The 24,554-nt window shown below is 46.5% G+C and overlaps 1 protein-coding gene across 3 annotated transcripts in view; it reads left to right on the top strand.

Moving 5' to 3' along the window:
* The first annotated feature begins 226 nt into the window (after window positions 1-226).
* large1 (LARGE xylosyl- and glucuronyltransferase 1) overlaps window positions 227-24,554 on the top strand; it is a 292,835-nt gene continuing 268,507 nt past the window's right edge. For 2 of the 3 annotated variants that reach the window (XR_008725023.1, XM_055650357.1), the window contains exon 1: window positions 227-666. The gene's annotated coding sequence lies outside the window, so the exon portion shown is untranslated. Of the gene's footprint in view, window positions 667-922; window positions 1,075-24,554 lie in introns of those variants that run through there. The other variant, XM_055650358.1, reaches the window with a different exon arrangement.

Below are 24,554 nucleotides of genomic sequence, written 5' to 3'. Positions count from 1 at the left end.
CCACAGATAATTTGCCCAGGATAAAGCCACTCTGGGGTGGGTGGGTTCTAGGTTTGTGTGTGTGTGTGCTGGAGCGGCCGGGGGCTCCGGTTCCAGACCAGCGGCCAGCCCGGGTTTTGCGGCCGGGGGAAGGCTCTCTGCTGGCGGGGCGGCGATTGGCTTCTCTCGCGTTGTATGGGGTTGCAGCTGATGTGAGTTGCGCTGTGCGGCCGGGCCGGCGTCGCTGGCTCTCTCTCTCTGTTCCCCTCCATCATCACCGCTACACCCCGCATGCATGCCCGCCTACTGACTCTCATCCCCACTCTCCACCTCCCCACTGCCTGGCTGCTCCTCGTCCCCACTCTCTCTCTCTCCCCCTCTCTGTCTACCCGCTCCTCGTCCCCACCCCCTTCCTCGCCGGCTCCCGGGAACAAAGCTCGGGCGGCAGGGCCCCGGGTTGTCGCTCCGCGGCTCCACTGGTTTAAAGCCCTCGTTCATTATCTCCCTCCCCTCTCCGTCCACCCCCCTCCCTCCTCCCAGAGCAGAGGGAGCGAGCAAGCGAGCGAGCCAGAGCGAGAAAGAGGGAACGGCGGCCGATGTGTCTGCGTGAGTGCAGGGCGAGGGGGAGACAGAGAGGGATCGCAGCCACAGCTGCCTCCGCGCGTCTGGACCTGACACTATTCCGAGGTAAGAGCGCTCCGACACGGGGCCCGGCACGCCGGCACTCCCCCCACCCCGCCGAGAGAAAGAGGGAGAGAAAGAGGGAGGGTGAGAAAGAAAGAGAGAGGAGAAAAAGAGGGTGGGTGAGAGGGAAAGAGGGAGGGTGAGAGAGAGAGAGGGAGGGGAAGAGAGAGGGAGGGGAAGGGAGAGGGATAAAGGAAGAGGGGAGAGAGAAAGGGAGAGAGAGGAAGAAAGGAGGGAGGGGGACTGGAGGAAACTGTTTGGATGTTCTCTACAGGAGGAGATAGGCTCAGGAACGTGGTGGTGGGAGCGATCAATGCAAATAAGGGGAGCTTACCTCCAGGAGAAGGGGAGGAGTGTCGTTCAGGGTTGGACGCGGCACAAAAATCAGATGCGAGCTGGGATTTCAATACAGTAAGTTGTTGTGATTTGCAACGCGCCGCTTGAATGGGTTAGTTGCAACTTTCGAACGCGAATTGGATAAATATTTAGAGATATATTCCGTAGGTTTGTTTGTAAAGAGCAGGGGCTCCGAATAGGTAGCCCGTTCCAAAGAGCTAGTGTTTCCGCTGTGTTGTTCTGTGTGAACCGTCTGAAGCCTTGTGGCGACCCTTTTTAGCATCAAATCTGATGCTGGGCAGAAGGGGGTTGTGAGCGAGCGAGTGTTTCACTTTGGGAGTGGTGCTTGAGACCTGCAAAATATAATCTCTAGATCGAAGGATGATGGGGTTAGAAGCAGAGTTCTCAAAAACCCTTGTTTACCCCACCCCAGTCCCACGATGGGAGTTGGTTATGCCTCCCTTGGGTGGAAGCGACTGGGTTTATTCTGTAAAAACAATCGGGGCGTAAATCGTGCTCTAATGGATCTGATGGGGAGGAGAGGGTGGGAGGGAGTTGGGTGCTGGATTTATATTGACATTACTCATGTTGCTATTGTGGTAGCTTGTACTCGGGCAGTAGTTTATACACGAGGAGGGGAGTGGAATTGTATAATGTAACGGGTGGAGGTGGTGTATAGAAACAGTTGTATATATGCTTCTCCAAGTAAGTTTACCGTTGCAAAGTTTACAACTTCTGTGATGCCCCACATCGTGTCTTTGAGACACTGCCACTGTAGTTGAGTCCAGAGTTCACACAGTGGATTGGGAACCGAAAACCTCCTCTAATTAGACACCAAGCCTTTGTCTTCTGGTTTTCTTTTTAATTAGGTGTGACCGCCAGTTCTTCCTGCACTGAATTCACATATTCCCGCAGACAAAATGATGGCTTAGCTCCTAAGTACTTAAAACGCTTATTATTAAGAAAAGGTATGGAGAGAAAAAAAAGCTGCTTTACAAATGATACCCTTCAGCATTCACCTGCATTATTGCAACTGAGTGTTGTATTTGCAGTCTACTATAAATAGAGGCGGATTTCTGCCAGATTCATCACCGCTGAATCAAAAGAATATTATTAATGCATGGTGCCTGACATTAAGTTTGTTTCAAGTTTCCTAATATCCCGTTGGCAAAGTCAGGAATCGAACGACTAAGAGGCAGTCCAGTGACATGGACCAGGTATTTCAACAACGTGTGAGTGAAGTTCATCGTGTTGTGTGACTAAGGTTGGCTGTCTCCTTTAAATGAAGCAATAGATTTTGATTTACGGCCAGCGATTTGCGTTTGGTCCTGGCTTTCTTACACACAGCTGCTAGGCTGATTAATTGGCTCTTGTCGGCTGTGCGATGTCACAGGGCAGCCCCCATGATTACAGCGGGATTTCTTGCCAAGCTTTCCCTTCCCTCTTTGAACTTTGCCAATGGTGCGTGGGGTGATGTGAGCATAGAAACTCGAGTCAAGGCGGACACATGGCAGAGGAGGACGCGGTTGATTGATGAGGAGTATGGGAGGGAGGGGAGGGGAGAGGAGGAAGAATTGGGAGGCACAGTTCATAAGGTGGATGATCAAGGCTTGTGCACCCATTTAAACCCTTTGCCATTGCAGGTGAAAATCCAGCACTAATTGGGGTGGGTGCCAAATAGGTGGCCTTTCTAGTATTCCAGCTTTTGCACTGGATGGTTTAACTTGGATAACTCAACAGGTCGGGCTGCATTTCTGGAGAAAACCGACAGGGGACATTTCAGCTCGACTGAAAAAGGGTCACGACCCTAAACGTCGTCTATCCATTTTCTCCACAGATGCTGCCTGACCCGCTGAGTTACTTCAGCGCTTTGTGTCTGATCTTTGGTCCAAACGGGCATCTGCGGTTCTTTAATGATTACATTATGGTTTAACTCGGTGTTGCTTTGGAGATTGTGTATCGCATGAGCTTTGATGGTTGGTGCCAGCTGGGCCCACAGTCACACAGACCTTGCACCACCTACAAAGGAGCATGCTTCTGGTCAGAGGTCATTGCATAAGAGTAGCTGATTTTCCCCATCTCCCAGTTGCAGGCTGTGACTTATGCACTTAGCCACCATTTGATATTAGCGGGCTCAACCTCCATGACCTTCAGGCCCACACTAGTTATTGCAGCAGTGACTATTGTTGTTTTGGCATTGAACAGGTTTTAACACTTGGTAACAGGATGATTCTTTACTGCAAAATGGTGCATCGGTAAAGAAAGGTTGTCTTGTTCTAAACTGGGTAGAATGAGGCTTTGAACGGAAAAAGACGTTCTGTTGGGAATCATTTCCAACTGGAGATGACACATTCCTTTGCATTGTATTCATTCAATAAGTACAAGATTTTCAGTGCGGGCAGTATAATTAGGATTAAATGAACAAGCCACGAGAACCAAGGTGCCATTTACTCTTTCATTACTTAGTTATTGGTTTATCATTCTATTTCTCTCGCTGCTTCAGATTTCTACGTTTTTTTTTTCTTGTGATGAAATGAGTATAAGTGCAGCTGCCTCTGGAAGCAAAGAGTTGCTGATGCTGGGCATCAGAAACAGACACGGAAAGTGTTGAAAATGCACAGCGGGTCAGGCAGCAATTTAGGAGCGGGGAACAGGGTTAAATGTTTTAAGCATTAACTGTTTCCTTGTTGTACCTAAAAAGAACAAAGTGCTGGAGTAGATTTGTGGGTCAGGCAGCATCTGTAGAGGACATGGATAGGTGCTGTTTTGGGTCGGGTCCCTTCTTCTGAGTGATCCACTGAGTGATCCAGCGCTTTGTGATATTAAAGCAATGTTCTCTGTTATTTAAGGTGGATGGAACTTTTTTTTCAAGCATTTTTAGGGGTTCCCCCCGTGGCACGTCAATGTTTGACAAGTTAGTTTAGTTTAGAGATACAGGCAGGCCATTCGGCCCACCTGGTCCGTGCTGACCAGCGATCCCCCACAACACTAGCGCTGTCCGACACACTAGGTACAATTTACAGTTTTTTTTTTTACCAAAGACAATTAACCTACAAACCTGCACGTCTGGAGTGCGGGAGGAAACTGGAGCGCCCGGAGAAAACCCACGTTGTCACGGGGAGAACGTACAAACTCCGTGCTGACAGCATCCGTAGTCGGGATTGAGCCGGGGTCTCTGGTGCTTCTGGCAACTCTACTGGTGTGCCACAGTCATGTGTTGGATGTGTTAGAGACATGATGTGTTAGGGCACAGATTTAAAATAAAAGTTATAACTGGGGTCCCCAATGCCTGTTTCTATTGTGGAGCTGACTCCTTGAGATAGAAGGGGGGGGGGTTATTTACTGGCTCCATCCCCATCACTGGAAGGGCGAGAAGGCTACGTTTATTTTCAAACAATTACGACAGGCAAGTCTTAATCAATGACCTATGTTGCAAGCTCCCACTGCTTCTGCCTTTACATCACATCTCAAATTAGAATCTGCTAAAATAATTCCCATCCAACCCAGCTCCCGGTTCCTGCACCACACTCGGCATTCAGGGTGAGGAATAACATTGGTAAGAGCGTCGAGGAGATTTGTTCTGGCTGCTTGTGCTGCAAACTGATCTTTCCCCTGTGACTTGGGCAGGGGCTGTGCTTGTGAGTGAAAAATATTAGCCATTTGATATCTGATACTAATGTGAAGCTGCGGAAAATAACTTGTCTGTGCTGTGCTTTGAATACAGAGCAGCGAGGTGAGAGTTTTTAATACAGTTTGCGTAGCTGGCTCAATATTTTTTTCAGCTGTAAATGACAGTGAGTTTACCCCAGTGCATACTCATCTCTCCCCATCTCCCACTACCCTAGTCACCCTGCTCCTTCTCCTCCTCGTACATCCCTCCCCATCCAAGCCTTGCGTATCATTTCATCTCTCTCGCAATCCCCCTGTTCCCTTCCACCCATATACCTTCTTCTGGCTTTGCATCTCACTCCTCTTCTTTCCTCATCTGATGCCTTTGTCTCCATTTCAACTCTAGCCTTTGGCACTTACTATTTCCAAATGCCAATCAAGAACTCCCCCCCCAACACTCATTTTTACCCACTTATCCCTTTCCAGGGTTTGTCCTGCCCCAATCTCTCTTTTCTCGCTCCCCTCCACTCCAATCAGTCCGAAGAAAGATCCTTAAATATAATCGAGCCAAACTCGTGTACAATAGGTAGAGCAAAGGGAAAGGTGCAGAATGTAATTCTTGTTATGGTACCGCACCAGTTTCTGAGGCAAAGTCCAATGTCCTCAATGATGTGGAGGTGAAGTGGACAATACCATGGTTTGTGGAAGGATCATTCAGAAGCCTCATAGCCGAGCGGAAGAAGCTGTTCCTGAATTTGGTGGTGTGAGCTTTCAAGCTTCTGTATCTTCTGCTCACCAGGAGTGGGGAGAAGGAGGAATGACCAGGTTGGGACAAGTATTTGTTTGTGTTGGGTGCTTTCCAATGGCAGCATGAAGTGTATATGGAGTCAGTGACAGGATGTCTGGTCTGGGTGATGGACTGGGCTCCATCCACAACTCTGTTCAGTGGGTTGTTGCACATTTTTTCCCAAAGATTACAGCACATAGATTTGACTACGATTCTTCAAAGTTCACTGATGGTATTAAGCTGTCTGGCAATGTATGTGTTGTAAGGAGAACACTGAGCGACTGCAGGATCTGTACAGCTTTAATGAATGGGCAAGGTCATGGCAGATGAGATATAATGTTGAAAAATACAAAAGTTAATTATTTTGATGGGAAGTATAGAAATGTGGGCTTTTTAAAATGGGTGACACTGCAAGATGTTTTTCAAATAGATGAGCTTTCTTGTACTTGAGACACAGAGTTTTAATGTTTCCTTTATTGCAAGAGGATTTGAGTAGAAGATTAAGATATCTAATCTTGTATTCATATTCATCTGGCTGCAGTGAGGCGGCATGTAGAAGGGTGCACTGTGGTGGAGGATAGGCACGAAGGTTCATAATATAGGATCTGACCAACACTGCCCACTGGTGCAGCGGTAGAGTTGCTGCCTTATGGCCCTGTCCCACGGTACGAGTTCATTCCAAGAGCTCTCCCGAGTTTAAAAAAAAAATCAAACTCGTGGTAAGCACGGAGAATGAACGTAGCGGGTACGTTGGAGCTCGGGGATGTCTCTTAGCGGCTCGTAACGCTAACGGCAGGTACTCGGGAAGACTCGCTAATGGCAGGTAAGCGCGGGAAGACTCGTGAAGATTTTTCAACATGTTGAAAAATGTCCACGAGAGCCCCAAGTACCGACGAGTGGCCATTACTGTAAATCTCCGAGTTCGAATCGGGGCAAACTCGGGAGAGCTGTTGGAATGAACTCGTACCGTGGGACAGGGCCATCACAGCGTCAGAGACCCGGGTTCGATCTTGACTACGGGTGCTGTCTGTACGGAGTTTGTACATTCTCCCATGACTGCCTGGGTTTTCTCTGCGGTCTCCAATTTCCTCCCACCCACCAGGTTTGCAGGTTACTTGGGTTTGGTAAACATTGTAAATTGTCCCTAGTGTGTAGGATGGGCTAGTGTACAGGTTGATCACTAGTCGGTACGGGTTCAGTGGGCTGAAGGCCTGTTTCTGTGCTGTATGTCTACAGTCTACCTCCCAGGAATCTGTCCAAAATTAAGCTGACAGGATCTAACACTTGGAGTTTGGCAGAATGAGAGGTGATCTCATTGAAATGTATGACATTTTTATGAGGCTTGACAGGGTAGATGCAGGGCTGATCTTATCCTTTGTACAACCACAGATCACAGGCTTAAAAAAAAGGGGTTGGCCATTCACGAGTGAGATGGGAAGGTGAGAAACTAGCTCCTGAACACATTAATATCGAGCATGATTAAAGTGCCTATTTCTTTTCAGAGGTGCTGCTCATTCTGAAAGGTTCAGTTGATAGATTTTTGTTATAAAGTCACCCAGCATGGACCTAGGGCCATTGGATGGCTGAGTCTGTGCCAGCGTTAAGCGACTATTAACATTCATCCTTTTTTATTTTCCCTACTTTGCCATCAATTCCTCTGGATTCTATCGCTCGCCCACGTACACAGTGACGCAGCAGTAAAGTTGCTCCTTTACAGCGCCAGAGACCCGGGATCGATCCTGACTTCGGGTGCTGTATGTACGGAGCTTGTACGTTCTCCCCGTGACCTGCGTGCGTTTTCTCCGACACCTTTGGTCTTCTCCCACATTCCAAAGACGTACAGGTTTGTCGGTTACTTGGCATGGTATAAATGTGTAAAAATGTAAAATTGTCCATAACGTTTGTAGGGTAGTGTTAATGTGCGGAGATCGCAGGTTAGTGCGGGCTCGAAGGGCCGAAGGGCCTGTTTCCGCGCTGCATCTCTAAACTAATTTGCAGTGGTTATTTAATTGACCGACCCACACGACTGTGGGACGTGAGAGGACACTAAAGCAGCTGGCCAAAGCCCGTACAATTACAGGGAGAACATGCAAGCGCCACACCGATGCCACTGGAGGTCAGGATTGAACTCTGGTCTCAGGAGCTGTGAGGCAGTTGTGCAGGTATGTGCGACATCTAAAGCCACAGGCATCAAGATATGAAGCAGAGGCTGGAATTGGTGGTGATTTGCCTGTGATGCATGTGCAGTCAACTAAGCTGCTTATGTGCATGACATGTGCATAATCCAAGTCCAAGAAGATTATTGTAGCAGGAGCAACTCTGCTGACCCATATCCTTCAGGCTTTAATCCATTTGTGTCTTGGATTTGAGGACGGGGATATGCAATGAGCGGTGAGAAACCAAGGTGCGGGCAGTTCAAATGAGATCAATGTTGCCTGTGTAAAAGGCGGCATAGTGACACAGTGGTAGAGATTCAGATTCAAACTTTATTGTCATTGTGCAGTGTACAGTACAGAGGCAACGAAATGCAGTTAGTATCTCCCTAGAAGAGCAACATAGAATATGAGCAATAAATAAATATATTTACGTGCATACAGTCATAGGAGGGCAAACAGACTGTAGACGATGCTGAGCGCCCTTCGCAGACAGCGCTTGCTTTGGACAGACTCAATGGAGGGGAGCGAGGAACCGGTGATGCGTTGTCCAATTTTCACCACCCTCTGCAGTGCTTTCCGGTCGGAGACAGAGCAGTTGCCATACCATACTGTGATACAGTTGGTAAGGATGCTCTCGATGGTGCAGAGTGGCTGCCTTTCAGCGCCAGAGACCGAGTTTGATCCTGATTATGGGTGCTATCTGGATGGACTTTGTACATTCTCCCCGTGACACGTGGCTTTACTTCAGCTGCCCCGGTTTCCTCCCACACTCAAGACGTACAGGTTTGTAGGTTAATTGGCCTCTGTAAATTGTCACTAGCGTGTGTAGGATAGTGCTAGTGTACGGGGTGATCACTGGTCGGCGCGGACCTGGTGGGCCGAAGTGCCTGTTTCCAATCTGTATGTGGGGTTAGCAGGGAGAAATAGATCAGCCATGATTGAATGGGGGTGGACTTGATGGGCCGAATGGCCTAATTCTACTCCTATTTCTTATGATCTTTTGATGTCTAAAGTAAAGTCTTCACTAAAAGGTAAAGCTGCTGAAACATTGACAATGCACAGCTAAACACCGACAGTTGAGACTCTGGAGGTAGAAGTGAATAGGAGGAGTTTTGTTCCGGGGTTCACAGGAGTGGGTGGAACAAGGTCATCACTGGGCTACTTCCAGCTCCTGTAATCCCCTGTCTCGGTTCATATGCACTCATGTCTGCATTCATGTCAGCTGTTGTTCAGGAGTGTGGTGGGTAGGTCACAAGTTTGAGGTAGCGCCGTGCTTCCATTGAAGAATCCAAGTAGGTTCTCAGTGAAGACTTGAGTGCAGTGTTGGTCAGGCTGACTCGTACATTGCCTGACCTGTGGTGTCATCTTGAGCTTTTGGCTGAATCCTATGAGCATCAGTCAAAGAGTATTGAGTATAGAAGTTGGGAGGTCATGTTACAGTTATACAAGATGTTGGCATTTAAAGTATTGTGTTCAGTGTCGGACACCAAGTTATCGGAAAGATGTCAAACTGGAAAGGGCGCAGAGAAGATTTACGAGCATGTTGCCAGGACTCGAAGGCCTGGCTTATAGGGAGAGGTTGAGCAGGCTAGGAGTTTGTTCCTTGGAGTGCAGGCGGATGAGGGGAGGATGGGGGATTAGGGGTAAATGCACAGAGTCTTTTGTCCAGAGTAAGGGAATGGAGAACCAGGGTGAGGGGAGTAGAAACATAGAAATTAGGTGCAGGAGTAGGCCATTCGGCCCTTCGAGCCTGCACCGCCATTCAATATGATCATGGCTGATCAGCCAACTCAGTATCCCGTACCTGCCTTCTCTCCATACCCCCTGATCCCCTTAGCCACAAGGGCCACATCTAACTCCCTCTTAAATATAGCCAATGAACTGGCCTCAACTACCCTCTGTGGCAGAGAGTTCCAGAGATTCACCACTCTCTGTGTGAAAAAAGTTCTTCTCATCTCGGTATTAAAGGATTTCCCCCTTATCCTTAAGCTGTGACCCCTTGTCCTGGACTTCCCAACATCGGGAACAATCTTCCTGCATCTAGCCTGTCCAACCCCTTAAGAATTTTGTAAGTTTCTATAAGATCCCCTCTCAATCTTCTAAATTCTAGAGAGTATAAACCAAGTCTATCCAGTCTTTCTTCTTAAAACAGTCCTGACATCCCAGGAATCAGTCTGGTGAACCGTCTCTGTAAAGATTAACAGGAATCCGAGGGGCAACTCTTTTCATGCAAAGGGTGGTGGATGTATGGAACAAGCTCCCCGAGGAATTATTTATGACGGGTACGATCACAATATTTAAGAAAGGTTTGGATAGGTATATGGACACGATGAGGGATTAAGGGTCAAACGCAGGCAGGTGGGAATAGATGGGGCATGTTGGTCAACGTGGGCAAGTTAGGCTGATGGGGCTGTTTCCACGCTATACATCTGTGACTCTGTTTAATCTGAAGGGCAGGGCTCTGGTTGAAGGCTGGGACTTTGACCCACTGAGAGCCATAAGGGTGAAGAGGTGGTTTGTTGCTGCTGTAAAAGTGTGGGACGGTCGGCGGGCTAGCTGCCAAGCTTTAAAAAAAAAAACCTACTTGTGTGCATGTGGCAGGGGTCGGCTTAATTACCTAGAGGTGCAATGGTGCGGAAGTGGAGAGAGTGCTTTCACTGAGATATTCGGGGCAGTGAGGCCTAAATATAAAATAGCCGTAAATGGATAAAATAAAATGATTTGCTTGTGAAGACTCCTGCTGCATGGAGGCGTCTGATAGCACTGACCCCGTTAAGGTGATTATTGTATCACATGCAGGGAAATAGCTGGGGTGGGGGTGGGGAGGGGGGAGGGGGGTGCAGGGTGAGATGAGGGTGCAGGGTGAGGAGTTTTTTTGATTGAGGATTGTATGCCATTAATCATCGATGGTTCAATGATGCTTTATTGTCGCAAGTGCAAAGTGCTTGCCAATTCCTTTGGTTTAGTTTAAGGATTATTTACCTATTTTCTTTTGGCACATTTGTTGACTTATTTCCGAAGAAGGATGTGTAGAAATCATAGTGTAGGAAGGGACTGAAGATGCTGGTTTACACCGAAGATAGACACAAAATGTGGGTGCAACTCAGCTGGACGGGCAGCATCTCTGGATAGATGGAATGTACCATGTATTGGGTGGAGACCTTTCTTCAGACTGAAAGATGGAGTTGGGACTGGAGGTGAGAAAAGACCAGAACAAGTGTCGCCCCGAAATGTCACCCATTCCTTCTATCCAGAGATGCTGCCTGCCCCGCTGAGTTACTCCAACATTTTGGGTCTATCTAATCACTTTTGCTTATCTAACTCTCTCTTGAATACATCCAGTGAATTCAAGATTCAAGAGAGTTTATTGTCATGTGTCCCAGATAGGACAATGAAATTCTTGCTTTGCTTCAGCACAACAGAATATAGTAGGCATGAATAATACAGAACAGATCAGTGTGTCCATATACCATTATATAAATATATACACACATGAATAAATAAACAGATAAAGTGCAAATAAACAGACAATGGGCTATGAATGTTCAGAGCTTTGTATGAGTTGAGTTTAATAGCCTGATGGCTGTGGGGAAGTAGCTATTCCTGAACCTGGTTGTTGCAGTCTTCAGGCTCCTGTACCTTCTGCCTGAAGGTAGCGGGGAGATGAGTGTGTGGCCAGAATGGTGTGGGTCCTTGATGATGCTGCCAGCCTTTTTGAGGCAGCGACTGCGATAGATTCCCTCATGGTAGGGAGGTCAGAGCCAATGATGGACTGGGTAGTGTTTACTACTTTTCCGCTCCTGGGCACTCAAGTTGCCGAACCAAGCCACGATGCAACCGGTCAGCATGCTTTCTACTGTGCACCTGTAGCAGTTCGAGTCCTCCTTGACATACCGACTCTCCGTAATCTTCTCAGGAAGTAGAGGCGCTGATGTGCTTTCTTTATAATTGCGTCAGTGTTCTCGGACCAGGAGAGATCTTCAGAGATGTGCACGCCCAGGAATTTGAAGCTCTTGACCCTTTTGGCCTCCACTGTCTTCTGTGGCAGAGAATTCCACAGATTCACAGCTCTCTGGCTGAAAACCTGATGGGCATAATGTACAAGGTTTACTATTTTGTCTCGGACTTCTCGGCGTCTGCACGGGTTAGTTCTATCCACCATGTATCTGAAGAGTTAACAGCAAAGAGAAAGTAGTGTACATAACAGCAGCAGCCCATGTTTGGTTCTGTGTGTTGACCTATTTATTTCCATGACTGGTTGCTAGTTACTGCTGCATGCAATTCTCTAATTTGAATCAGGAGATTTTGCACACTATAATTAAATTTGAGAACAGCAGAACCCATTAAAGCAGGCACATTTTAATAACGTTTAGAAAAATATGTAAGTTCTGCGTCTAAGCCAAGGCATGTTTTGGAGGAATAGAATGAAGAGGTGACATAAGTAGATGAGGTGTCCATTTTTTCCCCAGCTATTTCTACTGTAAAAAAAAAAGCAGGCATTAGAAACACCGGCCAAATCGATGTTTAAAACAAAACACTGAGCATTCAGCAAGCCAGGCATCCTCTGTGGAGAGAGAAACAATGTTTCATATCTGTGACCATTGGAACTGGAGAAGTGATAGAACAAGCATGTCAATCTGTGGTATGTTTAGCCATGAAAGGTGATAAAGTGCTCCAGAGTTCTGCTCAGTTCTAAACCATGGGTAGTGATTACCAATGATCATCACTAAGAGTGGTAACTTAATGTTTTGGGTCTCCTCTTTGGGTTTCTTTTGGGTTTTGGGCCTCCTCTTTGGCATGCAAGGGTGTTAAACCTTTCCACAGCGATTTCTTCGACTCTTGTCATTAGGGGTGTTTGATAAAAGTTACTTTTGTATCAGGGTAGATGCTAGTTCCACTGTTCGCATCCTTGTAATCCCTCTCGTTAGCACATCTTCCCCCGCCAACAATGGGCCATTGTGGGCTCCATCCATCCTGAGATTGGAGGAATAGAATGAAGAGGTGACATAAAAGTAGATGAGGTGGGCTCCATTGTGGGCTCCATCCATCTATTGCCGGCCCTGATTTGTTCTGGCCTTTTCTCCCCTCCAGTTTCCTTGACCCAGCTCTATCTTTCAGTCTAAAGAAAGGTTCTGACCCAAAACATCGGCAGCCCAGACCCACAGCCGGCACGGAGAAGAAGCGGCAACTCCACTGCTTCGAGCCAGTGGCCTCGCTGGCTGCAAGCCTGGGCCGTCACTCCCATCCCACTCCCATCCGCCAGCCCAGGGCCATCCCAGACATCTCCGCCACCCCCAGACAGTGACTGGACACTCGGGAGTGGACGGGGACGGCCCAGCAGCAACCCAACAGCGCCGGAGACCCGGGACAGACCCCGACCACGGACGAAACACAGGTCTGCACCCATGCAGCAGTACAGCCGCCGAGAGTGTTTATTGAGAGCGATCCATGACCTGGTCATGTGCAGTCGGAATACCGAACTCGCTTTGTTGGTTGCTGCATTTAACTACATTGCATCAAGTAACTTGAAGCATTTTATTTACTGCAAGCTCTTCCCACTTATGAATAATAGTGGTGACTCGGTGTTCTTCCTTTATGGTAATACTTGTTCATTTGACACTCGTCCACAACAGGCTTCAGCACACAATCAGTAACACTGCTCATCCTCTTAAATTGCTGCTATTTCCCCGTCCTATTTTTTGTAATGCTTTTCAATGATTAATATCATTAGAGCTGAGTAGATCATGAGAGACGGGAGTGGAGGCTATTCAGCCCTTTGAATCTGCTCTGCCATTCTTGCCATGGCTGATCTATCCCCTTGCCAACAAAATGCCCCAGCCTTTGGGAGCTGATTTTCCACCTTGCTTTTGCGAGATGTTCTCTGGTTCCATTGTTAAACCTCCCGTTTATAGATGGCCTTGCTGAAGGAAGTCTGACGAATGGTTCAATGGTGCTTTATTTGTCGCATGTGCAACTACGCAGTGTTTTTTTGTTGTTGTTGCATATTTCCACACGTGGCTGCTGGAGGCATTACCCCGGTTCACCCTCCTACCGGCCCTTGCTCCTCGCGTCCGTCTCTCCAGCGGTCCACTCCCGGTTCCACAGTCAGCCAAGCCTCCATTTGGTCCTCGGGGCTGGTGGCCGAGCCATTGAGTCAAGTCCTGCAATGGGTCCCTGTTTCCGCAGCTGCGGCTCCTCGAGAAGAAGTCCCGACCCGAAACATCACCTGTCCACGTTCTCCAGTGATGCTGCCTGACCTGCTGAGTTACTGCAGCAATTTGTCCTCTCGTGTAAACCAGCACATGCAGTTTCTTGTTTCAACAAAGGAAATATCTTCTCCAACTTGTATTCTTGCGTCATTTGAATCCGAATTAGTAGACCACTCAATCTTCTAAATGTGAAGGAATGCGAGCAAAGTAATTAAGCTCTTTAAGACTTGGTATAATTCAGCCGTGCAGACTGATGTTGTGATTTTTCTTTGTGTTTATAATGTGGGATCTAGGGATTGTTGGCCAAGCATTGAGCACGAATGCTTGTGCTCAAACATCTTTGGGGAATATAACAGTAAGCAGTACCTTTGCATTCTAAGGGAAATCCGGATATTGGGTGGCTTGCTTGGCCACTTTAAGGCCAGTCAAAGGTGAAAACTAATTTGTCTTGCTACTTGTGCTGGACAACGAGGCATACAAACAGTTAAAATTAATCAGGAGGTCAGTGAAACTAGTCAGAAAACTAGATTTGGTTTGCTTGTCTTCTGGTGAACTTCACGTCTGGGTCAGAGGTGGTGCTACTGAGCCACTCTATACTTGGGCAAGGGATTTCAAATTACAACGTTCGACGGAAAAAGGCACCGATTCTTTGCCTTTGCAAGCAGTTGGTGGTAACACCGAAGGGACTTTCTTGTCTTGCTGCTGTGAGACTTCATGGGACTAGCAGTCAGTCCTGGCTCTCCCGGGACTATATCCTGCTATGTACTTTAAGGGACTGGTCCTGCCAGGGTCTCTAATTCTATCCAGGAGGCTCTCCTTCAGTGAATCATGTGTTTTTTAGATGAGTAGGGTATCTGATGGTGACTGGTTTATAAGCCTGAGGATAGAGTTCTATCCCCCTCTCCCCCACTCTTCCCCTCCGTTTATGAGGTGTGCTGCGCAGTGTTTTTTTTGTCGTTGTTGCATAAGCTTCGGCAGCTTCGACCACCCCGGGCTGCGGAGCTTCAACCGGCCCGTTTCCGGTGCACGGTTGAGCCGCGGGACTGACCGACCATCACCCGGCGGGGTCACAACAACGGAAGCCTGGATCTCCTCCGCGCAGAGGGAGAACAAGGAGGGAAGAGACAGAGACTTTTAAGACTTTTGCCTCCATCACAGTGAGGAGGTGCCTGGTGAACTCACCGTGGTGGATGTTAATTTTGTGTTTATTGTGTGTTTTTGTTATTTATTATTATATGTATGACTGCAGGCACGAAATTTCGTTCAGACCGAAAGATCTGAATGACAATAAAGGAATTCAAATTTAAATTCAAATGACGTTCCATATTGAAATCTAGTACAATGGTCAAGACCACCCAGTCTAATTTTTTGTTTTGTTGCAATGATCTCGAGTCTTGCTTGACTTTGTGGGTGATTAAATGCTGTGGGTCACAGAATCATTCATGTGGGTAAATATGGCAGATTTCCCCTCCAAAAGGATGATTGCCCATGAGATATTTACACCAATCTGGTAGTTTATAGTCTCTAATAGTGTTAGCTTTTTACTACTGATCATTTAATTAACAATATAGGTTTTTCACTGGGCTGCTTTTTCCGGATCATTACTTCAAGGATCTGGATATCAAATCCTCTTCGAGTTATAGTCACACACCAAGATCTTGTAGCTGAAGCATAACTTGTTCCTTTTGTCTTCTACCCCCACCCCCAATTAGCCTATGCACTCGTTAGCTAGTGTTCACCGGTAATTAATTTATAACCGGACACGCATCCGTTTATTCCTCCACTGTTCCTGGTGTCGTGCCACTTGGAAAATATTCCAAGTGCACAGTCTCGGGTGGTTGCTGCTTGAACTGTATTATGTAGAAACATAGAAAATAGGTGCAGGAGTAGGCCATTTGGCCCTTCGAGCCAGCGCCGCCATTCAATATGATCATGGCTGATCATCCAAAATCAGTCTGAAGAAGGGTCTCGACCCAAAACGTCACCCATTCCTTCTCTCCAGAGATGCTGCCTGTCCTGAGTTACTCCAGCATTTTGTGTCTATCTTTAAGGAACTGGTTGTTTTCTGGGCCGTGTGTGATTAACTTTAGAGTTTATAGTGAGCATTGTTATCTCGTCAGCCATGCATGAAATGGGCAGTCGGTAGGAGCATGCTCTGAATGATCTCCATGGTTACGCAAGGTCTTTGATAAACTTTCCACCAGAGGCACGTTCCCTAGGTTACCTATTAACTTTCTGGATCAGTTATATTCATTTCACCCCCACCCAATCCTCCCCCTGTGTTTGATCTTGACTGCAGTGCATTGAAGTCGTCTGGTCAGGTCAGTGGAGCCAGTCCCGCCGCATGTACACATGATACGTGCAGCACTTTGTACCTTTAACTCGCTTCATCTGTTACTGGAATTGTGCACGGTGCTTCATTGAGAAGGGAAGGTGACTGAAGAGGATTTGAGACCAGCCTGCTTTAAAGGCTTGGATTGTGTGGCCGGGTCAGTCTGCTTCTCTGAGCGAATAACCAGGGGGCGTAGGGTTTCAGGTAACAGCTAGAGGGAAGCTAAGGAAATGATGCTTTTCCCCAACAGTTTGTAGAAATCTGGGAGCGCTCTTACTGAAGAGGCAGAAGTCGTTACGTTTGGAAATGCTCAAATGGGTATTTGCAGCTGAGTAAGTTACCAGTAGGACCAAGGACCTGCAGCTGGGAGATAGGCTGCCATGCGTGAAAGGCTTTGTGGTAACATAGTAGCCTCGTGGGCCACCAACCTATGAAAGAACAAAGTATGGTGGCTGCTGATCAAACACTTGATGCACTAGACAGGGTTTTACCCTGAACGAGAGTGATTTAGTGGGTGTGGGGTGGGGGGGGGGGGGGTTCAGAACTTGCAGAGAATGACATTTTGGGAGGATAGTGGTTGCACGGCTGGGGGAAGTCACTCCTAATGAGGGATTTGTTAATGAGGATAAGAATTTCAGGATTACCCTTGACAAAGCATGTTTAGTCCTCTACCCAAGAGGGTTGTGGTGGGTCAGTTGCAAAGTGTGTTCAAAATGAAGATTGATTTATTTTTTAAAGCGTGTTCAAAATGAAGATTGATTTATTTTTGAAGATTGTGAGGAGAGTAGGATTCAAGTAAATGACCTTCCATGCTCTTTTATAAAAGGAAAGGCAGATTCATCGACTTTCTCCTGGTCGGGTTGTGTTGTCCATTGAAAGCCAGCATGCTCGGGAATGAAGGGGAGAGTACATGGGTTGGAGGGATGACATCCAAATTAATGGAGGCATTTACACACTGAAGTATTGTTTCACAATGCGTACAATGCGAGAGTTAGATTTAGCTCTTGGGGCTAAGGGAATTAAGGGATATGGGGAAAATGTCGGAACAGGGTATTGATTTTGGACGATCATCCATGATCATATTGAATGATGCTGGATCGAAGGGCTGAATGGTCTACTCCTGCACCTATTGTCTATGTATCTCTATTTCTAATCAAGGGTGATGCAGTGAAGAGGGGTGGCAGAAGGAAAGAGGTAATCACTCGACTGTTGGTTCCTTGTGGTTTTAACCATATCAGGTGGAGACAGCAATGGTCTCAGTCATCCACAGCCCCCAAAGGCATTGCTAGTTGAGAGAAGCTGCTTGCATTTTCTTTTGTAAATTCCTATATCAGTTGACTTGACTTTTAGACAAGAGATACAGCATGGAAACAGGCACTTCGGCCCATTGAGTCAGCACCGACCAGTAATCGCCCTGTACAGCAGTACTATCCTATAGGAACAACTTAAAATTTACTGAAGCCAATTAACCTACAAACCTGTACACCTTTGGAATGTGGGAGGAAACCGGAACACCCGGAGAAAACTCACGGGCAGAACGTACAAATTCCATGCTGCACACCGTAGTCGGGATTGGAACCGGGTCTCTGGCGTTGTAAAGCAGCGACTCTACCGCTGCACCACCGTACCACACAACAAATAACGGCAGGTTGTAGGGACACGGTTATAAGCTGGAAGTATTGCAATTTTGCTGTTGAACACAGTATTCTCTCCTAGCGTTTAGTGGTACAGCGATTGAAGATGGGAAATGTAACTAATTAAATAAATGCAATATATTTCACCATGCCAATATTTACTAATCGAAGATTAATAAAGATTCAATTTGAGCTGTGAGAATATGCAGATCAATATGTATTAAAACTTCTCAAATTCGCACAAGTTATTTGCTAGTGGGGCAATATCATTGTGCTCCAATATTCGGACTAAATTCGAGCAGTTCCCTGGTGGCTAATAGATTCAGCTGGGTAAAGGCAGAATTAATTCTGTTCACTCAAAATTATTGAGCTTTTAGCAAAAATAAAATTGCCTTTCCAATTATTTTCACAATGATCTCTGACGGGAGAATTTGACACTTATTCCCACTGATCGCGCAGACATGTTGGTATTGTCTGTTGTGGAGCTGTCTCTTGTCCGCTTTAGACACAAAATACAGAAGTAACTCAGGCGGGACAGGCAGCATCTCTGGAGAGAAGGAATGGGTGATGTTTCGGGTCAAGACCCTTCTGCAGATGTCCACTCTGCGTGACCCTGGTTGATTAAAAGTAGGATTTAGCCTATATTATTTGTAAATAACCCCACCCAAAACAGTGAGAGAGATATCAGCCATTCTAAGCATAGCTTCAGTCTCATTCTGACCCCTCTTGCTCCATCTCTCCCCCACACTAGCTTTACTGTCATCCTGGTGAGTTCCACTGCCTGCATAACTCATTATCACCTATCCCACAGCCAACAATGGACCATTGTGGGCTCCATGTTTCCATGATTATCGTTGCTTACTGCATATCTTCCATTCATTTGTTCTCCATTCCCCTGGTTCTCAGTCCGAAGAAGAGGTGCACGTTCATGGGAGTGAAATTTATCATGGATTAGCTTTGCACAGGTGGAGAAAGGGGAGAGCTGTTTGTCCTGATAATTAGAAACGCCAATACAGTGATGTCTGAGAGTCGCTACTGGCACTCCCTGACTTTGTAAATTGCCCCTAGTGTGTAGGGTAATGTTAGTTAGGGCACGGGGTGATTGCTGGTCGGCATGGAGTTTGTGGGCCGAAGGGCCTGTTTCTCCGCAGAGTCTCTAAACAAAACTAAACTTGAGTGATCAGACAATGTTGTGGAGTTTACAAACTGCCTCAATTGCACGAGGGACTGAGTTCAGAATTGTTAAGTTTAAGGAGGTTGCCTCGTGCTCAGTGTCCCTGGTTTAGCTTTCCTTTCAATATCCACCTGTGGAGAATTTCAACCTGGATAAACTGGAGTTAAAACTTGATTATTGACATTGGGGGCATTGTTGCGTATTCACAACTACTGTTTAACATTATTAATGGCGCCCTGTTGAAATGTGACTGAATTCTTTAAATCTTGTAAGTGTTTTATTGCCAAGCCACTGAAGTGCGATGATTGCATCTGAGCTTTCATGATTGGTGTAATGCTTGGAGAAGCAGCTCTTCATTTATAGCTGATAGTGCATCATTACAAAAGCACGTTACAATTAAAAACAAAACTGAAGAATATTTATTTTTCTGCCCAATGTTGCTATGTGCTCTTCCCAGGAACATGATTCTGCTGGGCTTGGGTGGTGAGTGGGCTGGCGTTAGAATATTCAGCGTGGAAACAGGCCCATCGAGTCCGCATCAACCAGCGATCACCCCCTACATTAGCACCAGCAGTATCCTACTCGCTGACAATTTACGATTTTACCCAGGGCAACTAACCTACAAACCTGAAGTAGGGTCTCGACCCTATATGTCACCCATTCCTTTCACCAGAGATGCTACCTGTCCCGCTGAGTTACTTCAGCATTTTGTGTCTATCTTAAATCCGCACCTGCAGTTCTTTCCTACACATAACCTACAAACCTGTGCATCTTTGGAGTGTGGGTGGAAACTCGGAACACCGGGAGAATGCCCAGGCAGTCACCAGGGAGAACCCGCAGTCGGGTTTGAACCTGGGTCTCTGGCGCTGTATGGCAGCAACACTACCGCTGCACCACTGTGCCACAGCTTGGCCCAGAATTGATCTGCTTCATTCCACGGAGTTGAGTTGTCTTCATGCATCTATTTGGTCATAGAGTGATACAGCACAGAAACCAGCCCTTCAGCGCAACTCGTCCATGCTGACCAAGATACTTACCTATGCTAGCCCCAAATTTTAGTTTAGTTTAGAGATACGACGCTGTGACAGGCCCACCGAGTCCGCACCGACCAGCGATCCCCGCACATTAACACTATCCTGCACACACTAGGGACAATTCACACATATACCAAGCCAATTAACCTTCAAACCAAAGATCTTGGAGAAAACCAACGCGGTCACGGGGAGAACGTACAAACCCCGTCAGACAGCGCCCGTACTAGTCGGGATCGAACTCGGGTCTCCGGTGCTACAAGCGCTGTAAGGCAGCAACTCTACCGCTGCACCACCGTGACTGCCCCCATTTGACCCGCATTTCTCTAAACCTTCCCTGTCCAAATGTATCCAAGCAATTGTTCAGCCAGCTTGACTTTCCTGGACCAAGTAGTGTAACAAAGCTAGTGTAATCTAGCTATTGAATTAGACCAAGGGTGCACTACGCCTCAACTCCTTCATCTGCATTTTCCTTGCCTGAACAATCTACCACTGAGTCTTCATCTCCAGTGGTCCCCACCTGTATTTATCTCCGATAGGGAGAAGAGCTTGTAATGGGCTTGGGCAAGAGAATACACGGGTTAGCAAAATGTACGGTGACAACATCTGTACAAAAGATAGACAAGTGAAGGCATCTGTGAATCACTTGCAGATAGATGGGAGGATTTATAATGCAGAATAAAGAAACAATTACTTTGCAGAAGACTAAACCAGTCATAAGCACTAGAGAACCAAGTGTCATGAGAGTGAGGAACTGCAGGAAACTTTTTTTTTATAAACCAATGCTAAAAGCAGATACATCCAAGTACTTAAAGATCTGCATTCTGCAGTTTTGAAATTATAGTTTTGGTTATAGAGATGGTGCAAGCTGATGCCCAAACCATCTCTTAGTTACTTGTGCATAATCAACATCCCTCCTTTCCCTGCATATCCATCCATATGCCTATCCAAAAGCCTGTAAAATGCCACTATTGTATCTGCTTCAACCACCAACATTGGCAGCATGTCCCAGGCGTGTATTTATTTAAAAAAAAAAAAAAAAAAAAACTGGCCCCACACAAATCCTTTAAACTTTGCCCCTCTCACCTTAACTGGCAGGACAAGTTGAGTGGGTGACAGCATAGTAGATGCAAGATGCAAGTAGGAGAACAGGAAGTTATCCAGTTTGGTGCACAAACAGAAAAACAGTGGTTAAAACATGGGTGATTTGAAGGGACTAGTGTCCTTGTTAAGGGGCTGTCCCACTTGGGCGACCTAATCCGCGGGTCCAGAAGAGTGCCTTCGACCTTCAAGCTCGTGGACACTCACCTGGAAAGCCTTGAGCTGGATCGACCATCAGGTGATGTTTCGGGTCGAGACCCTTCTTCAGACAGAGTCAGGAGAGAAGGAAACTAGAGGTATGAAAAGGTACAGAACAAATCGGAGAAAGTACAGAGTCCACTTGGACGCATGGAGTATTGTGTCTAGTTTGGGTCTCCTTGCCTAAAAGAAGTCCTGTTTCTTTGGGGCTGGTGCGTTGTGATCTGGCAGCACCAGCCTTAGGTTTTTCGAGGGAGAATGTTTTGAATTGAGATTTAAGCAGATCATGTAGGTTGACATTAACATGCTCTGTTTGAGGGAGTGCTGTAGGTTGGATGTGTTGTCTTTCACTTGAGGCGTTAAACCAAGGTCGTTCTCTTCAGCGGATGCAAAATGTTTCCGCAATCACTGGAGGGGCGGGGTTAAGATCAAAGCAGCGCGTGTTATTACTCGATCGCTATTTCTTCATGTATTAATCATTCAAAGGTATGCATTGTAATAACCTTCGGGCATAATATTTACCCTTGAGAATTGGAGGGGAGTGAGCAGAATTGGTGAAGCAGTGGAGCGTTTAACTGAAGTGAAAGTGCAAAATGGAGAAAGCCAGTCGGCATGTGTAGGGAGGAAATGCAGAAGCCGGTTTAAACATAAAACGGACAGACATAAAAAGCTGGAGTAACTCAGTGGACCAGGCAGCATCTCTGGAGAAAATGACTTGGTGACATTTCCTTCTTCAGTCTGAAGATAATCGTCTTTGGGTGATGTTTCGGGTCGAGATCCTTCTTCAGACTGAAGTCTGACTGTCTGAGTAACTCCAGCATTTGTACTTGAATTTCAGAATTTGAGAATCTGCAGCAATTTTGTTCATGCTCTGGCTTCTGTTTATCCTTCCACATTGTCAGTATAATGGGGGTATTTGCGGTGGTCTGTTCTGCCTATCATGTTTCATGCGGCAGTGCCTGCCTTGTGACTGCACAGACTGCAAGATGTGTTAGGAATAAGTTTGTTAACTTTTGTGAAAAGTGCGTGAGTCTTTGATTTGAATCTCGTGTCGCCGTGCACACACTGATGCCTTTGGCCATATTTATTCTGATTAAACACAAACCCAGCAAATAATTTTTTTTCTCTCTCTCTGTGGCGTGCACTCCTCCGGGAACTAGCAAATGACTCCAGGGCATTTTCTTGTCGACAATTAAACCAGAACAGGTCATGATTGCGGAAAGGAAATTTTGATTTTCACTGAAATTTTGAAGTTGCATGGAAGTGATGGATTTTTAATTTCATTTACATAGTTTAATTTATTCAGGAATTTTCTGCTGCACGCAGTTTAATACAATCACAACATAGGTTTGGAGATACAGTGCGGACACGGGCCCTTCGGCTGACCGAGTCCGTGCCGACCTGCATTCACCCCGCGCACTAACGCTATCCTACACACACACTAGGGACAATTTTACCAAAGCCAATTACCCAACAAACCTGTACGTCTTTGGAGTGTGAGAGGAAACCGGATCTCCTGGGGAAAATCCACGTAGGTTAAGGGGAGAATGTACAAAATCTGCCCAGAATCTACCCAGAGTCATGATTTCTTTGGCTCGTGATACAACAGAAGGAAATAGGAGCTGCAGACGGCCACTCGGCCCCTCAAGCCCTGCCCCGCCATTTGATCCAGTCATGGGTCTCAAATCCTGTGTCGGTTCCACATCGCCCTCGATGGCCACCTTTTGAAGGTGGCACAAGCGTGTGATGGGAGGGGCTATAAGGCCTCTACTACAGTGTCGTTCAGCGCTGCCTTTTGGCCGGCAGATGATTGCGTGGAGTATGAGAGTGAATAACACGGGCTTGGTGGCAAATAAGAGGAATAGAAATTGCTGATGTGCAGATATACTGGTCCAAACAGAAGTGCTGTTAATGTACAAACCAGCAAGGAAACTGATTGCATTAGAAAGCAGAAAGCAAGCCCCTGGGATGGGGAGCCAGGTAAAAGATTAAGGTCCGAGGCAGCAGGATATGGAAGAAAGAAATGGAAATGGCGGTGAAAATGAAGAGTTCTGCAGAGGTGCAAATAAATCAACGGGAAGAATGGCTGTGATGGAAACAAATACAGATGGGACATCAGAGATGAAATAAGGGGTCAGGAGGACCAGGAAGAAGTGAATCCATTGGAGAATTTGGTGTGAATAATGCATGCTGTTATGCATACGTTCAGGTATGAAGGGTTGTGGTGTGAGCTTGCAAATCCTTTGAGCTTGCTGTATAATTTGTTGCTCCTAGTTGGTTCACACTAACCGGTATAATAGTCGAGGTACTCGGCTGAAAGCTAGAGTTCAGGGCCATTGATGTGCAAACACAAGTTTGAATTCCACTTTTCGAATTGAATGCAATGTATTAAAAAGATGTTTAAGTAACGGTACTCGTGAAATTATTGGTTTGTTTAAAAATCCATCTAGATCGTTAAACTCCCGCAGAGGAAGTGATGGGCATCCAGCCTGCTCTGCCTGTGATTCCACATTCGCCAGTGTGATTAACCTTTAACTGCCTCCTCAGTTCCGCAATGACTTGAGGTGGACAATAAGAGCGGGTCTCGACAGTGGTGTCCCCGTCCAGTGAATAAATCAATCCCTCCTTTAGCCTCATTTTCAAGAACCTGCACATTAATTGCCCATTAAACTCCCTGTAAACGTCAGGGTTGGGAATTAAGAGAGTATTCGCAATATTAAGTAATACTGTCGGGCAATCTCTCCAGCTCAAAGGAACATACAATACAATACAATACGGTTTATTTGTCACATTGCACATAAAGTGCAAGTGAAATGAATATGTCAGCAGCGGTACAATGATAAAGAACACACACAAAAACACAGTAAAAATTTAACGTAAACATCCACCACAGCATTCATCACTGTGGTGGAAGGCACACAATTTGGCCAGTCCTCCTCCATTTTCCCCGTGGTCGGGACCTCAACCCTCCGCAGCCGTTGCTGCAGGCGTCCAGATGGTAAAAGGACATGGTACAAGTCCAGGTAAGTCTAGGATCGGCTCTTCGAGATACTGTGTGGATACAGGCTCTTTGGCCCACCGTGTTCACGCTGACCAAGGTCACCTGTACTCTAGCACTATCCAACACACTAGGAACAATTTTTGGCATTTCTATCCCATTCTACCTGCCTCTCATCATATTATATACTTCCACCAGGTCACCTTTCAGCCTTCAGTGCTCCAGAGAAAACAATCCACGTTTATCCATCCTCTCTTTATAGTTAATACCCTCTAAACCAGGCACCATCCTGGTGAACCTGTTCTGCACCCTCTGCAAAGTCTCCA

The sequence above is a fragment of the Leucoraja erinacea genome, chromosome 19 (genome assembly GCF_028641065.1).
Source record: "Leucoraja erinacea ecotype New England chromosome 19, Leri_hhj_1, whole genome shotgun sequence".
In the NCBI taxonomy this organism is placed as follows: domain Eukaryota; kingdom Metazoa; phylum Chordata; class Chondrichthyes; order Rajiformes; family Rajidae; genus Leucoraja; species Leucoraja erinaceus.
Note: the sequence above shows the minus strand (reverse complement) of the source record. Positions and strands in the feature narration are given on the sequence as shown.